At 33.9% G+C, this 13,160-nt stretch overlaps 1 long non-coding RNA gene across 1 annotated transcript in view; it reads right to left on the bottom strand.

The window, feature by feature from the left end:
- Positions 1 to 1,442: 1,442 nt before the first annotated feature.
- Positions 1,443 to 13,160, bottom strand: part of LOC123589935 — a 28,980-nt gene continuing 17,262 nt past the window's right edge. Inside the window, exons 2-3 of the long non-coding RNA XR_006708520.1 lie at positions 1,816 to 1,879; positions 1,443 to 1,578 (exon numbers count right to left, since the gene is read on the bottom strand). This is a non-coding gene — a long non-coding RNA (uncharacterized LOC123589935). The remainder of the gene's footprint in view (positions 1,579 to 1,815; positions 1,880 to 13,160) is intronic.

Genomic DNA, 13,160 nt, shown 5'->3' with positions numbered 1-13,160 from the left:
AAAATAAAGTAAAATAAGATTACAATAATGTTACTCTTGGGGAAAAAAAAAAAAAGAATTATACAGATAAGTGAATGATGGTTTTGGAGCCAGTAAAACCTGAGCTCAAATCCAGCCTCTCTCATTAGCCTATTGTGTGCTCTTGGGCAAGATGATTGACCTCTTCAATTTTCAATACTCTCATCTGTAACATGGAGATAATCCTTTACTGTGATTTCTTAGAAGAATAAATAGATGTGTGCATATTAGGATCCAGATTAGTGATTACCAAGTAGTTTTTGCTTAATACATATGAGTTTCTTCCCACCACCTTCCAACAATTAGGGTGGGATTTGTTTTTGTTTTATTATTCAAAAACATTTTTAGGGCATAAGGACAAGGGGACAACGACAGTATCACCCAGGAAATAAAAGAAACACTGCAAAAGTATCAATTGATTTCTGTATACTCAGTCATGTTTGAATACCATATATGTGTGTATGTATATGCATATATGGGGTATATATGTGTATGTGGAAAGAAAGAGAGAGAGAGAAAGAGACTAGGAGAGAGAAGAACGAGGAGAAAGGATAGGAGAAGTTATTTCTGTATATTTTAAATGATTTTTAAAAAGGAAACTCAAATTTTAGGACACTATCAAGGTATAGTCACCACAAGATACACTAACCTGTTATTATAAACCTCTAAAGGAATATAGTCATCATAATCATCTTAAAATTGACTCTATGCCTGACTGCAATCAGAGTGTATAAATAATCCAGATAATCCATCATGCCCAGATTCTGTCTCATCTTTCAAGCCTGCCATAATCCTGGTTTCATTTTGTTGATGATGATTCCTCAGGTCCTCTAATCAGCAGTACGTACTTTTTACTTCAATGGTTCGACATTCATCATGTGTTAGATTCTTCCTGAATTCTATTTCTTCAAAGATTTCATTCCCCCAACCCAACATGTCTTCTAATCCTTCCTGTTCCCCAAAATCCACTTTGCTTAAGCAATCCAGTTTATTGTATCTATAAGTTTATTTTGCATTACTTCCAAGACCAGTTTTTCAAATGTTGATCCATGAAAAATTTTTCACTAACACTCTGAGTGTTAAAGTCCTGAGGAGTAAAATTCCAGTTTTTGTCATTCTTGGTTGCGTTTGAATTTCCAAAATACATTTATATCATAGGTTTTGAGGGAGAAATCTAATTTCAAATATGTTTGTTCTCCCCATAAACTCTTAAAACATCCTGAAAATTCCATTATTGCAGCACTTAAACTACTTTTTCCAGACAGTTCCTTATACTCAGTAATGAAACAAAAATAATTTATTGGAACAAGGGTACTGATTTTGGTTTTGTAACATATGGTCATATATTTATACCACACAATACAACACTTAAAAATAGATAGAGCTTGCATAATTTGGATAAACTATCTTACATGTTTGTCAAGGTCTTCGGGATCTTTTTGTACTGTCTCTCTTATATATTAAAATTGTACCGGTTAGGAATCCTACCAAGAGTTCATCTGGAGCAGAACAGACATCCAGTAGTTGCGTGCTGTTTAGGCGGGATGCCCCTTCATCTGACTGAATAGAAAAACAAAATGAGATTTCCACTAGAGGAAAGCTTCATAAAGACAATGATGATGAACAGAGTTAATAACATGGACCATTCTGAAAATATTGAGCTAAAGTAACAAAACAGAAAGAGGTGAAACACCCATTTCTGATGGAAATATTTCCTGAAGATTTATGAGTTACTGAACATCTCTATCAATGTTGAAAACAGTGCTTCTTTGTACAGACTTAGGTGCACTCACTCACCTTTGCACTAAGTGACCCCTTTGGTTTCTCCAATCACACATCAAGCTGATAATACACTATATTCCTGGAAAAAAAAAAAAACAATCATCCTGCTTTTAGGGTACATCAGAAATCTTTCCTTTTCATTTCAAGAATGGTAAAGACATAGCCTAGAAAACTGCCATAGAGGTGAAATAGCAGGACCTCTGTTTATGAAGAAACAGACCAAGTGTATAACCCTCTTGCCTTGCCCTGGGCCAAACATGTTTAATGTGCTGAAAAGAAAGGGATTTTCTCCTTCTTCGTACATAAAATGTAAGCCTTTGTACATGTGCCCTATTTACTTTCCTCTTGAGTTAGAGCTACCTGCAAACAGTCAATGTGACTGTTTTTACTCAACCGCCTCCCTTTATTTATATCCTTTTTAACAAAGCTAAACTAAACTAAACTAAAATCAAATAAAATAAAATGCTAATATGTGCACAATGTTAAAGTCTAAAGCAGTATTCATTCTTTTTTTTTTACTTGTTTCTTTTTTTAATATGAAATTTATTGTCAAATTGGTTTCCATACAACACCCAGTGCTCATCCCAAAATGTGCCCTCCTCAATACCCATCACCCACCCTCCGCTCCCTCCCACCCCCCAACAACCCTCAGTTTGTTCTCAGTTTTTAAGAGTGTCTTATGCTTTGGCTCTCTCCCACTCTAACCTCTTTTTTTTTTTTTTCCTTCCCCTCCCCCATGGGTTTCTATTAAGTTTCTCAGGATCCACATAAGAGTGAAAACATATGGTATCTGTCTTTCTCTGTATGACTTATTTCACTCATTCTTTATATAATTATAGAAAGATATTTATTGTTTCCTTTGTATCAACACTATATTTGTCTAATCATAATTCCCCAAATTTCCAAGAAATCCTCATCTTTATTGAAAAGGAAACTGTTGGACTGATCTAAGACCAGGATGTGAAAGAAAGATCCTTCTGTGGGAAATATTTTGGGAAAGCAGCTTGGCAAATGTTATATCAGGGATGATTCTGTAATGACATTTTCTCTTTAAGCTCTATAGTAGCACTTGTCATTTATTTACACTAAGAAAATGATTACTTGACTGCAGCAAAGCTTAAATCTTGCTTATTAAGTTCATGTTTCACATAAATATTACAATTTATACTGTTTCCTTGTGGAGTTTAATAAGAGCTTTATGATTAATATAACAAGGATAGAAGTTAAGTTGTAAACAATATCAATCAATTAAATTGAAGCAATTTATTATGAAAAGTTTAATGATCTCTTTCCTTCCTATTGAAGAAACAAAAACTTTGTGAAGTTGTATACTAAGAGAAACAAGCTGTTCCATGTCTTGCCTGGCATATAAAGAAGATTCGCATGAAATAATTATTCCCAGTAGACCCAAGTGAAGCACATACTTTCTAAACTTGGAGGCAAATCTTGAAATACATGATTCATGACATTCAATGGTTGAATTTCACCCTAATTTTATCTGATTTTTTTAAATGACAATACCAATGAGTTGAAAAGATAACTTCTTATGAAATTATCAATAAATCATGATAGTCAGATTGTCCCAAAATTTAACACAGCAGAAGCAATGATAAAATGCAAGGTTTGAGCTCAATGGACACAAATCACAAGGAAGCAAAAGTGGTGAACTTCAAGAGGTCCCAAGGCTTACAAGATAAAGCTTCTTCAGGAAGCAAAAGAAGGCAACTTCTAATTCTTTTTGCAAAAACAATTTAAGAATAAACTGAGAATATAAAAAAATTAAATTCAACTCTCTTAAAATCAAATCAGCATTTACTTACTTAATATCTACAATGTGCATATATTAGCTAAACAAAGGGAGTAAAATGATTAAATGGAAGACGAGTAAATTTTATAATGGCATTCAGGGCCTTTTTATCTTCACCCTAAAAATGAGGAAGCTTAATCTTGATTGGCCTTTTCCCAAATAGATAAAAATTGGAACTAGGTGTTCAGAAGTGTTAGAGGAGGAAAAACAAATGCTAGAAATGTTATGGGTTTTTCTTTTTTCTTTCTTTTTTCCTTTCTTCTGTCTTCTATACCTTTTGGGGCTCTAGAAGTTGCCCAAAGATTTTCATTGCCCCACCTGATAAACAACCAATGTTAACAGTGGAATAAAGACATTACCACTACATTTCCCCAGAGTGTGAGATTGATAACATTACTAATACAGACACTTGCAGTTATCTGGACAATATAATCATGTTACTCAACTGTATTTGAGTAACCCCGTAACAAAAGAAAAATGTTACTAGGGTTACAGAATAAAATATGTTACTAATGTTACAGAATGTAAATTAATGTTAAAGTTGTTTGCATTGGAATTAATTGTCTTGTAAAGTTCTAATTGTATGAACATAGGCTTAGAAAGAAATCCCCAACAAATTACCCACAAGTATAATGAAAATCAACAAAGAGGTTACATCAAAAATGTATTTGTGAGGGGTGCCTGGGTGGCGCAGTCGGTTAAGCATCCGACTTCAGCCAGGTCACGATCTCGCGGTCTGTGAGTTCGAGCCCCGCGTCAGGCTCTGGGCTGATGGCTCAGAGCCTGGAGCCTGTTTCCGATTCTGTGTCTCCCTCTCTCTCTGCCCCTCCCCCGTTCATGCTCTGTCTCTATCTGTCCCAAAAATAAATAAACTTAAAAAAAAATGTATTTGTGAAGGCAGAGAAACTATATTTTATGACCAATGTACGATTGCTCCCTAAAGTGTACAGGGGACAGTGTTTCATTTTATCATTATACCACAAACCAAAATATTCTTCTGGGCTTTTCTGAGATGTAAGGGACACCGCTTGAAGATTTTATTAAAAACAAGTCCAGACAAAAACCTATTCCAATACATACTTCATACCACTGGTCCATGAGGTCACTGAATATTTTTCAGAACATTTTTGAAATAGAAATTCAAAAACAGTCTGCTCGATGCCAAGAAAAATCATAAGTTGCTCGTATAGCTGAATAGCTAGAATTGCTATATTCAAAAATTAAATTAAGTCGGTAACACACAAAATTTCTAACCATTTTCCTTGCGTGCGTTCACAGTGTCAAAAGTAGCCAAGATTCATGAAATCTATTTTAATCTTATTTCATTATTTAGTTATTTTAATTTTTTTATTTGACTATAGTTGACATACAATGTTACATTAGTTTCAGATTACGTTACGTAGCACAACATAGTTGTTCACCATCTCTATATGTCATGCTACACTCACAAGTATAGCCACCATCGGTCAACATACAACGCTATTACAATGTCATTGACTATATTCCCTAAGTCATACTTTTTATTCCTGTGACTTATTCATTCTATAACTGAAAGCCTGTTTCTTACTCCCTTTCACTCATTTTGCCCATTACCCCACTCCCCTTCCCTCTGTCGACCATCAGTTTTTTCTCTTGATTCTGCTTTTTGTCTGTTTATTCCTTTGTTTTCTGCTTAGATTCCATATATGAGTAAAATCATATGGTATTTGTCTTTCTCAGTCTGACTTAATCAAATCTATTTTTAATATGTCTTATTCTTAGAACCCAGATATGTAGGTGCCCATAAGATAATTCCATGAAGTAACATGTATGAGGTTGGAATCAAATGGTTCAACAAGTTTTATTCTCCCTATATGTAAGTGTATCCTCTTTTTAGCCTATATTTTTGCATGCATCAAGTGTTACATAATTTTTAAAAATTAAGAATAAATAAATTACATCTAATTCCACTACTTTCAGGTAGGGAAATATTACAGATACTTTATATTCTCAAGAGACCCCAAACCAAATAGTAGAGTAAAATAAAATAAAACCATAAAACTCCTAGCGAAAAACATAGGAGCAAAGCTTCTGGATACTGGTCTGGGCAGTGATTTCTTGCATATAACACCAAAACCATAGGCAACAAAAGCAAAAATAAACAAATGAGGCTACATCAAAGTAAAAATCTTCTGCACGACAAAGGAAACAATCAACACAATGAAAAGGCAACCTGTGGAATGGAGGAAAATACTTACAAACTACATATCTAATAAAGAGTTAATATCCAAAATATAAGAAATTCATACAACCCAACAGATCACCATCATCATCATCATCATCATCATCATCGTCATCTTATTGTAAAGTGATCAGAGGAACTGAAGACATCTCTCCAAAGACATATAAATGGCCAACAGGTAGATGAAAATGTGCTCAACATCACTAATCATCAGAAAAATGCAAATCAAAACCACAATGAGATATCACCCCACACCTGTTGGGATGACTATTGTCAAAAAAAAATCCCTCAAAAGATAATAAATATTGCTGAAGATGTGGAGAAAAAGGAACCCTTGCTAGGAATGTAAATTCATGCAACTATTATGAAAAACAGTATGGAGGTTTCCCTCAAAATTAAAAAATAGAACTACCATGTGATCAAGCAACTCTACTTCTTTTTTTTTTTTTTTTAATTTCAGTTAACATACAGTACAATATTGGTTTGAGGAGTAGAATTCAGTGATTCGCTTACATACAACACCCAGTGCTCATCATAACAAGTCCCTTCCTTAATACTCATCACCCATCTAGCCCATCCCCCCATCCACCTCCCTCCATCAACCCTCAGTTTGTTCTCTATCATTAAGAGTCTCTTGTGGTTTGTTTTCCTCTTTCTTCTACTCACCTCCCACTCACCATATGTTCATCTGTTTCATTTCTTAAATTCCACATATGAGTAAAATCATATGGTATCTGTCTTTCTCTGATCAACTTATTTCACTTAGCATAATACATTCTAGCTCCATCCGTGTCATTGCAAATGGCAAGATTTCATCCTTTTGACAGCCCAGTAATATTCCATTATATATATATATGTGTGTGTGTGTGTGTATGTGTATATATATATATATATATGTATGTGTGTGTGTGTGTATATATATATATATATATATATATATATATATATATATATATCACATCTTTATCCATTCATCAGTCAATGGACATTTGGGCTCTCTCCATAGTTTGGTTATTGTTGATAATGCCAGCAATTCCACTTCTGAGTGTCATTGCCAAAGGAACTGAAATCAGGATCTCGAGCAGATGTCTGCATTACTGTGTTTACTGCGATAGTATTCATGATAGTCATGACATAAAAACAACGTAAATGTTCATCAAAGGATGAATGGATCAAATGTGGTACATGCAATGGAATATTATTCAGCCTTGAAAAAAAGGGAAATTCTGTCACTTGTGACACATGGATGAATTCGAAGGACATTATGGTAAGTGAGATAAGATTTGCACAGAAGGGCAAATGCTACATGATACCACTTACAAGAGGACTCTAAACTAGTCATACAGAAGCAGAGTAGAATGGTGGCTTCCAGGGGCTGGGAAAGGATGGAAATGGGGAGATATTAGTCAGATTTTAAAATTTTAGTTATACAACATAAATAGTCATAGAGATCTACTCTAAAGCATAGAAGCTTCAGGTAAAAATAGCATATTATGTACTTGAAAATTTGCTAGAGGGTAGATCTACTGCTAAGTGTTAATAATAATAATAGTAATAAAATAAAAATTATGGGAGAAAAATTTAAAAATGATGGATATATTAATGGAATAGATTATAATGATGGTTTTGCAGGCATGCACTTATCTTAAAACTCACTAAATTATGTGCATTAAACATTCATACCTTTTTGTATGTCAATCAAACCTCAATAAAGTGGTTTAAAAAAATAACAAACTAGACAAACCCCTATTTAAGATCATCACACTGTATATACCTCTTAATCTAATATTATATTTTTATTGGAAGGAACATTTAGTGGTCAAGTTCAAGAGGGGTTTGAGAGGAACAGCTGTGGGTACTGAGGGCATGCAGGGGACAGAGTGGGAAACTTTTAATCCTCCCAGGTCTCTTTCAATTTAAGTATTATAACCCTGTTAAGTATCAGTATTTATTGCTTCCATTATATTTGTTTTAAATTATATTTTTATTTTTAAGTCTTTAATAGACTACTACAATCTAGTCAGAAATTTTGATTTCTTATTGGATTTTATTTTTATAGTTTATTGTAATTAAATTAATAATTTTATTATAAACATACTTTTAACTCACCCTGATGGAAAGTTATTTTTTCCCAAAATAATATTTTTATAAAATTGATATGCATTTTATCTATGTCATACACATTAGAAAATTATGATAGTAGTCAGCTGATACAAAAAAAATAGGAGTAGTGTGTGTAGAAATTGCATTGTAAGAGCTCAATTATGTGGGTAGTGTGGGGGTATCTGGTTGGCTCAGTCAGTATAGAGGATGTGACTCTTGATCTCAGGGTTGTGAGTGAGCCCCATGTTGGGCATAGAACCTACTTAAAAAAGATAAAATGTGGGTAGTGAGGAAGTGGGGGCTGTGTGTAGACATTTATGTTAAGATGTCTGGTGGAGAAGGGAGGGGAAAAGAGCAGTAACTTAAAGGATCAAATAGGAATGTATTTGTAGAGGGGAGGAGTTTGTTCATATTAGGTGAAAGTGAAAAAAAAGATTGAAAGATTTTTTTGGAGTAATGTCTCATCAGATTTAGGAAGTGATAAGAGCAAGAACATAGACTAAAAATGATGCAAGCATGTCAGATAAGCTTCATTTCTCAGGAATGCTGTAAGTAATACTATTTGCTAAGAGAGAGGGGGGGAAGGGAGAGAATCTTCGGAAAATTGAGGGAATGGAGATTAGCAACAGATGTCCTTAAGAGTCCTCTTGGGAGTCTCACTAGCTCAAGCTGCGCATTGACTGCCAGCTCTGTTAAATAGAGAGCTGATTGAAGTAGACAGTAGGAACCTTTTTATAGTCTAGGAAAATAGTGTGCCAAGCAAATTAATAGTAGTCTAAGCATGAAAACCTCAAACTTGTGAAACTGAGCTCAAATAGACATTGCAATAGACAATTATACTCATTTCACTTGATTCTTATGTGTTTTAAAATCTATGCAAGTTCCTCAAGATCGTAAGAGATGTGGGTATAGTTCTATCTCCCCCCTATTTCTCTCAAGAGAAAGGCTACATTTCTTGCATGCTTGACAGCTCCCACATACCATTATGCCACATTATTTCCGACCAAACACACTCATGCACACGTGCACACACACACTGATATCTATTATACCTTGGCTTTTGTTTGATAAATGTAAATGGTACAACCTGGTGCATTATGGCTGAGTATGTGTACATCCATTCAGGACAACATATTTAGTAATGCTCTAAAAGCTGAGACAGGGATATTATTTATGAATGTCATAAATACTAGAATGAACAATATCTTACTAAAATTATGAATAGCAGAATATTCGGTTATAAATATAGTGCCAATAGAACACAGAAATATGATTCAATATAATCACGGTTAATTTTGGAAGTAGTCAAAGTAAAAAAGAATATTTTTCAGAAGAAACAACTATGATGAGAGACTTCCACACATACAGAGAAGAAAACTTGGGGGGAGAGGTGCAAAGCAGATGTGAAATGATTACACCTCATATAAAGTTCTGAGACGCAGAGCTCTTCTTCAGACACTGGGATGAGAAAGAGTAGTGGACTTGCGTTATGGTATCAACATAGCTCATTATGACCCTGTAATTTACCTCCTCAAAAACATGATAGGGAAGCAACTAGGGAATCATGTTTATACTACATAACCTTACCTCTATGTCCAAACTTTATTGAACTCTTGTTGCATACTTGACCCAAACGTCTTCCTCCTGAGTTTCTCTCCCCCTGAGAACATAGATTTTTAAAAAATAAAGAATTCTAGTTCAATGTAAGCTGATTTTCTTCTTTTTATCCTTTAAACATGAATAAGCAAATATAAGCCAGCCATTTTCCACAAAACACATAGGAAAAAGAAAGAAAGAAAGAAAAAGAAAGAAAGAAAGAAAGAAAGAAAGAAAGAAAGAAAGAAAGAAAGAAAGAAAGAAAAAAGAAATAGCCTTTAAGGCTAAAATAATACAACAGGTATAGAGAGGTAGGCTACAAGAGTTCTAAAGGTTATCTAATTCCTAATTGCAATCCCTCTTTTTGAAACTTCAGTACTTTTCCACCTTTGGGTTCATGAAGTGTCTCTGTCCTATCTTTCTCATAATAAATTTCTTCCATTCATAATCTTGTTGAAGTTCATTTCTCATATTTGTAATCAACAGCCCTGGCCAATTTAGGGAGAACTGAAAATCTAGAATAGTAGGACTTTTTATCCCATTAACGACAGCCTTTCAGATAAGTCTCTCCATATGTGTAGGCAATTAAATAAAGAAAAGTGTGGGATTTGTTTAATATGGTAGCACATAGGTAAAATGCATTATGCTATTTGACTAAATGGTAAACTTAGCACAATTCTACAAACACATGGCTATGCCATGAGAAGACTCCACTTCAGACCTGTGAAAGATTCAGACTTGGCATTCTGAACGTACACACATACATGTGCACGCGTGCTCACACACACAAAACCATTTTGAGTATAAATGTATAAATCTTTCCACAGAGAAATGTGAAATGAATGGGTCACTAAAATGTTTTGAAGGGTGAATCTAATTTCTTGATGATATGATCACCATTTATTGCTTCCACTGAATGTCAAATTGTAGAGACAGAAGCTCAGCAGGCTTAAACACCAAGATAGTCTTCAAGTGAATTTCCTGACATCTCTCTCCTTGGAGGCCATTAAGAAGACTGACAAGTACTTACTTTTGGAAGAAGTTTTCAAAGCTTATGAATAATCAGGGAAGTGGGTAAAGTAGAGCTGAGATAATGCAAAAAAGTTAAAAAAATTTTTTTGCCACAGTTCCTTACAGTTTGTGGTAACTTTCATCTATGAAGTTATTAATAGTATTAGAATTGTCCTCCCTTATCTGTGTCTTTGCTTTCTATGGTCTCAGTTATGCACTGTCAACCACAGTCCGAAGCACATGATCCTCCTTTGACATATCATCAGAAGGTCAGTAGCAGCCTAACTCAACATCACAATACCTACATCATTCACTTACTTCATGTCATCACACAGGCACTTTATCGTCTCATATCATCACAAGAAGAATAAGCACAGCACAGTAAGATATTTTGAGAAACAGACCACATTCACATAACTTTTATTGGAGTATATTGTCATAATCATTCTATTTTATTATTGTTAATTGCTGGCTGTGCCTAATATATAAATTAAACTGATCATAGATATATATATGTATAGGAAAAACATAGTTATATATATATATAACATATATGTATAATATAATATATTTATAATATAATATATATAATAATATATATAATATATGTATAACATAATATACATATAATATATATGTATAATATATATACATATATAACTATGTTTTTCCTATACATATATATATACCCACATATATACCTATGATATATACCTATATATATACCTATATGTACACATACCTATATATATACCTATATCTATCTATCTATCTATATACCTATATATATATATATATATATATATATATATATATATATACACACACACACACACACCTATATATAGGTGTATAGGTGTGTATATATATATATATATATATATATATATACACACACCTATATATAGGTGTATAGGTGTGTGTATATATATATATATATATATATATATATATATAGGGTTTGGTACTATCCGTTGTTTTCAGGCATCCACTGGGGGTCTCGAAACATAGCCCCCACAGGCAGGAGGAGCCTACTTTAATTTACTATAAAAAATTGGAAAAGTTGAAAATCAGAATTTGCCTACTTCCTATATAACAATCTTTTTGTCTTATAATAATAATAAAAAGTAGCATCTACTAAGAACTTAATATATGCATGCCAGACATTGCACTAAGTTCTTTCATTTTACTTAATTTTTTAAGTTTTTTTTAATGTTTTGCTTATTTTTCAGAAAGAGAGAGAGAGACAGAGTATGAGTGGGGGAGGGGCAAAGAGAGAGGGAGACACAGAATCCATGAAGCAGACTCCAGGCTCTGAGCTGTCAGCACAGAGCCTGCTTCAGGGCTCGAACCCGTGAACTGTGAGATCATGACCTGAGCTGAAGTCTGATGCTTAACCAACTGAGCCACCCAGGCACCCCGAATTTTACTTAATTTTGATGATACCTTATGTACTTCTCACTCTTCATATAATAAACAATTATCCTGTGACACAGACAAATGTGGGACATAAGACTTAGATTAAGTAATTTGCCAGCACTTAACTAGCAATTGACAGAGTTGGGATTTGAAGCCAGTTTCAGTCTGACCACAAAGCTCATTCTCTTCTAACCACTGTGCTATATTGCCAGGATTCACCTTCATACAGCTGAACAATTAGAATTCATTTTGATAAAAACACATACCACTTTGACCTCTATGTACAGTAGAGTCCCACAAACTTCTACTTCATTGTAACTTAATAAAATGGAACAAATCAGGTTATCCATGTGTTCTATTCAGGATTCATGGCATTCACTTCATGTCTTAGCTTTGTTTACTCTCTGCTTTTCTTACTGAAATGGCTTCTCATCTTCAGACAGTTTTCGGTAGCAGTAAAATCAGTCCTTCTGAGGTCATTCATAAAGAAACAATTGGGAGTTAAGATACAGAAAGATGTATTTAAGTCACATAATATTTTCCATCTTGTCTGTCTGCCTTCAAAGACTCCAACCTTATAGGGATTTTCACCATTTGAAAAAAAAAATCCATTCTGACACAGTTTATGCCAAAGAAATCTTCTTCTAAAATATCCATTCTCCTCTTCTAAAATGTTACTTTGAAATGCCAGCCCATAATTTCCAAGCAGCATAAACTATTGTAAAAATCAAAGGAAAATGTGGTGTTTTTCATCTGAACAATACATTTAATGTGCAATTTTAGTGCTTCAGTTTTGGATGTCGAGAGTTGGATATTCTTCATATTGCTTCCCTGTAATTCAATACAACATGTCTCAGAGCACAAATATTCTCTGTTTTGGATGGAGAGACAAGATGTGGGGGTGGGTGACAATGGTTCTAGTGACAGAGACTATGTGCGGTTAAGAACATTGTGCATAATAATTCATGAATTCCAGTTTTACTCCGTAAATGTGCCACAAAGTTCCAGTCGGGTATTCATCAGTGCGGGAAAGGGGGGGAAAGGACAAAATGCTTCAAGATGTATTTTTAATTTTCAAAGAATTCCATTTCAGATCTCTTAAAGCTACATCAATATCTACTTTATTTATTAATGCAGGTCCTATAAAATGCTTCCATTCAGTCAATTGCTTTGGTTGTCTTTAACACTGATTTGACTTTAGGC

This window comes from Leopardus geoffroyi, chromosome B4, assembly GCF_018350155.1.
Source record: "Leopardus geoffroyi isolate Oge1 chromosome B4, O.geoffroyi_Oge1_pat1.0, whole genome shotgun sequence".
Taxonomy (NCBI): Eukaryota; Metazoa; Chordata; class Mammalia; order Carnivora; family Felidae; genus Leopardus; species Leopardus geoffroyi.
Note: the sequence above shows the minus strand (reverse complement) of the source record. Positions and strands in the feature narration are given on the sequence as shown.